The following is a 4,871-nucleotide window of genomic DNA, read 5'->3' on the forward strand; positions in this document are numbered from 1 at the left end:
CATTACACTAAGTGCTGCGGAAACCTGCAAAAAGATAACGGTCTTGGAAAGATGTTACCAAAAAGGAAAGCCAGTCTAAGGAACGGCTATCAGTTTAGAGGAGAACGGTTCCACTTTTCAATGCACAAGGAACTTAGTTGAGCAGTACAGAAAAACATCTTGCAGTTCATCACAGGACTATTTATTGTGCTGGCTTCAGGTCAAATCAYAATCCAAAAATACATCAAAGAATAATATGGGTTTCCTGAAGTCACAGCCCCACTCCAAGTTGGTTCATAATCTGCAAAAAGGCTCTACAGCCTTGTAATCCACGACATTTCAAAGAGATGTTACTACTGAAAGATTCCTATTCTATTAACAGCTCAAATACTTAATRTAAGTGCTTCTCTCATCTGCTCAAAATATTCCTTACATCTGACAATCTCAGCTCCTTCACTATCTTTTACTCTGGACTAACAAGGAGGAGGAAGAAGATCAGTGCACAGGTCCAAAAATGATCTGGGATTTAATTGTTCCCAGTGGTAAGACCTAACTGATCTGGAGGAAAAAAATGCAAGTCAAGGGCCATCTGAAGAGCTGAACCGAACTCTTCCCGGCACTTCTGACTGCACTCTGGTATGTGACAAGTTGCCTGGCCCCGTTTTCCTTTTGCTTTCTTAACTTTCCAAAACAAAAAGGGATTAGAGGAAAGGCGTTCACAAGTGGAAATTTCTGCTGGGTGGATAATTCATCCTGTGCTAGCTCTCTCCTACTTCCAAGGCCAGTTGTAAAGTCATATAAGAGGATAAATACRAACTGAATTTTAAGGTATAGAGGAGGCAGTAGCCAGTTCTCTGGAATTACTTTCACCACTGCCCCAATTGGCCTTTTCCTGCCCTGAGCTGGCAAGTCCCATCATCCCAAGAAAACAGTGTCTCCTGCTATCAGAACTGTTTTTTGACAAATACTGTTTACATGTCCCTTGCAAATCAGCTTATGTCAGTTTTAAGTTTCACATTTGTCTTTACGAGCAGGAAAGGCTATTTTTCAGCAGCCTGTGTCATTTGTGTAAGGGCTGAGCAGTGCATACCAATACGTGCTCCAACAAGAAGCAAGGGAACAATCCCTTTGCAAAATTGCAGGAAACGCTCGCTGTTTTGGAGCGCCAGCAGTAGCTCCTGTCTGTATTTCTTCCCCCACATGACGGGATGATAACTCTGCACTTTCCTCCAAGTATTGTAATTCTGCTCCTGCTCTCACACGGGCAAAGCCTGAAGCAACAAGAAGGGCAAGGATATTTCCCATGTGTCAAGGCTGACTCTAGAGAAAGATCAAACCATTTATTTGAGGGAGATGCTCCACATCAGAAAGCTTATTAACTTCAAACAAGCATAACACAAGGCTCATAGGCCAAGCAAGTCTCAGCTATTCATTCCCCTCCACCTTCTGAGCGAAAACTACTTTGCTTACATTGAATAGACAAATGTTTCATGAGTGCTAGAACAGGGCCCTTCCACCAGGAACTCTCAAATACCTTTTTAGACCACAAAATCTTGGTATTAAGCAATAGAAGCAGGAACAGCTGCAGGCAACATAACTAAAAACTTGAAAAGGGGCAGGAGCTCTCTGCTCAGTTGCTTACAGAAGGCGCAATTGTAGCAGTGAGCAAAGCACATGAAATAATGCTTTCTGCTTCCCCCTTTCCTGCTAGCATTACGTGAAAGAATAGCTAAAAGTCGGCAGGAGAAAGTCTTCCTTGATCAACTTCTCTCTCTAAATACTCAAAACTAAACGGAAACCTTTGAGAGAACTTCTAGACTGGTTTCTTAGGGAGGACAACAGCAAAACTAATTTGTGAGTCAAACTCGCAAAAATGTTCAGTTTTGGAAGCGTTCCTAAAAAGAGAGGGAGAATTACCTAACAAAATGGTTAGCTGCTCTAAAGGGTGAGCATCGGCCAACTTGAGTACAACCTACAGATCTTGACTATTGTAATATTAGTAGCTTGACCAAAAGGGCATGTTTCTGCAGTTTTCTTTACCCTTGTGAAATATGATGAGCTTAAAARAAAATAATAATACCTTGGACAGGTACTGGTGCCAAAGCAGAGAGCAGGGAAAAAAAAGGAGAGTGGGTCACTTTGCAGTGTTGCTTCAACTGTGAGGTTCAAGTCTCTCACTCAGAGAAGAAACTTGCTGAAAAAGGTTGTTTCAGCTGGTAGAAGACATGTCAAGGAATGAAAAGAAAGAGGCTTTCTGGGTTTCAAATCTATCCAAAAGGCATACTTAGCATCCGCAAAACTTTGCTTAGCAGTCCATAAAACCTCCTTTTTGAAACGTTCTGCCAGTAAAGCAGGTTTCTGGAGTTGTTAAGTGTTGTAAAGGAAAAGGTCCCTTTTCAATTCTGGGATCCTGTAGGGTGATGACTACATATCCCTCCCATCGTAGCTGTGAGACATTGCACATTCATTACTAAATAGAAGACAATCCCACTTCCCCCTTTGCTTCCTCGGAAGACCTCGTTCCTCTGTGCCTCCCCCAAAAGCTAGCCAGAAAACCTCACTTCCACAGCAACAGAATACTAAAACTTCATCTTTATTCTGCAACCTGCCAAGGCAACTCAACCCATGAGTATTTTTTGCCTTTAAAAACCATTTACAGTATTATAATTGGTTTTCAGTTTGTTTCTTGTAAGTAGGGATGGGAGAGCTTTTGACTGGTGGTAATACTTGCGGAAGGATGGATGGCTTTGCGGTTAGGACCCTTAGTCAGGAGCTTTGGTTCATGTTCCCATTTCCAACATAGACCCACACGTGAGGGCCTAATTCGGGAAGGACACAGGCCCAGGGGCTCTTTGGAGGAGCACTGCCTCCAGTAGTTCCCCAGCTATAAAAATTCCTGCTACTGCTAGCTGAGGGCACAGGAGGTTTTCCTTCAAGCTTGGTCTAGGGTAATGAATAATCCTGAGTCACCTCGGTCTCCCTGCCCATCTGCAGGGATGATTGCAGGGTGCTCTGAAGGATTAGTCGGTTTGTGCCTGCACACCACTGAAGATGTGCCAATCCTCAAGCTGCAAAAGAGGGGGGGGGAACCCTAAAAACTTGTCTGAAGATCCATCACCCCACAGATTTAAGAAGTATATCCCCCCTCCCGAGGTTTGTCATCTCTGTTCCCATGTCACCCCTGCCACCTCCAGTAACTTTTCCCTCCAGAGTGAGGACCAATTATTGTTGCAGGCAAGACAGATAATTTGCTGGAAGAAGTAAAGTAGCACAAGAGTTCCCATGGACCTACTTGAATTACAGCCAGATTTGCTGTTGTTTTTTTCTTGACTATTTTTGACATGGCCACTTTTAACCATCAATGTCATAAGCAAGCCTGAACTTGCTTTCAGCAGTGAGGCAACGAGCAAAACCCTACTCTTCCTCTCACCCCCGGCCCTACTTGCATGGGCGCAACTATGTGCTCAAAGTAGGAGCGTTTCACTATCCCCAACATATTCCGTTTTGATGAAAAAAGAAAGGTATTTCATTTCTCTCCTGGCATATGACTGTCTGAACATATTTGTTAATGTGACTGTGTAGCAGTGTTGCAAATTTGTGAAATCTGTCTGCAGACAATGTATGCACAGTGTTAACTTTATTTAAAATATGCAGCTGTACCACAGACTTAATTTCCTAAGAAATCTTAGTCCAACAGCCTTTTAAATCTCATTTATATACCTTCCTCAGAGAAAATATTATGCATAAAGCCCCTTTACAGGCAAGCAGAAGTTAAAAAAATAACAAAAAAACACTTTAAATGCTAAGCATAAACAGCTACAATGCCATGCAATCATAAAATGCCATTAATCATTTACATCAGGAAATGCCAAAGTAAGGGTGAACACACAACCTTATCTGTTCCTTGTGTACACACACAGGTTACAAGCTTTAGTTAAATTAGTTGTTTGCATGACATGTAACAGCTAAAGAGGGTTCTGTTCCTTGGCCCAAGGTGCCAATTTTGTATAATCTCCCAATCTCAGTATTCAATGAATCCACAGAAGTTGCAGCCAAAACTTTTTTTGTTGCTGCTTTTTTTAATCTTGAATGATTTTCATCAGCATTGGTTAAACTTTTCTACTTCAGAGGTATAAATTTTGTTTCTTAGAGAACAACATAGAAAGCATGTCTGTCTAGCTTTAATCATATTTTAAACAACTACCTTTGGAAGCCTAGGGAAAAAGCTTGCTGCTAATGTCTGAATACTGTTATAGCACTTCTTGATCCTTTGTATGGAGATGTGCCAAGGACTGCCAAAGTTGTTCTCTTGAACAGGATTCTAGCGCAGCTTTCCTGGAGAGCTTTTCCTCCCCTGTACTTCCTTTTTCTTCAGAACCATTTAAGTTTGGGGGTGAGGGTTTGTTTCCCCCTCTCCCCATCACAGATAGGTGTCACATAACAGTTGTGAATTTACCAGGCTTCAAACCCAATTGGACAGCGTGTACTGCTAATGGCCTAGAGTCCTCTCCGCACCTCACGCTGAGATGTACCCCAAAGCACTCCTGAAAGGGGCACAAATGGATCCGGTAAACCCTGAGTGTATAATCCCTCCATCTCCTGCGGGACGCAGCAGTTGCCTTTATCCCCTGCGTTTTTTGTTCATTCAGAAGGCTTCAGTGGCAAGAGGTACGCACGTGAAGTTTATGGACATGAAGCTGAGATCCTTAGTCTTTTAAGGTGGGGAGGGAGCGTGTGAGAATATCAGAGATACTGTAATCAGATGAAGATACCCTTAAAGACATGTCCTAAGCTGGCCCCTGTTTTTACAATTACAGATGACACATAGAAGCTGTGCAGACAGATGGCTAAAAAACAAAGAATTAATTGAAAAGCGAAGCTGGATGTTACTG

The sequence above is a fragment of the Apteryx rowi genome, unplaced genomic scaffold (genome assembly GCF_003343035.1).
Source record: "Apteryx rowi isolate R43461 unplaced genomic scaffold, aptRow1 scaffold_85, whole genome shotgun sequence".
Taxonomy (NCBI): Eukaryota; Metazoa; Chordata; class Aves; order Apterygiformes; family Apterygidae; genus Apteryx; species Apteryx rowi.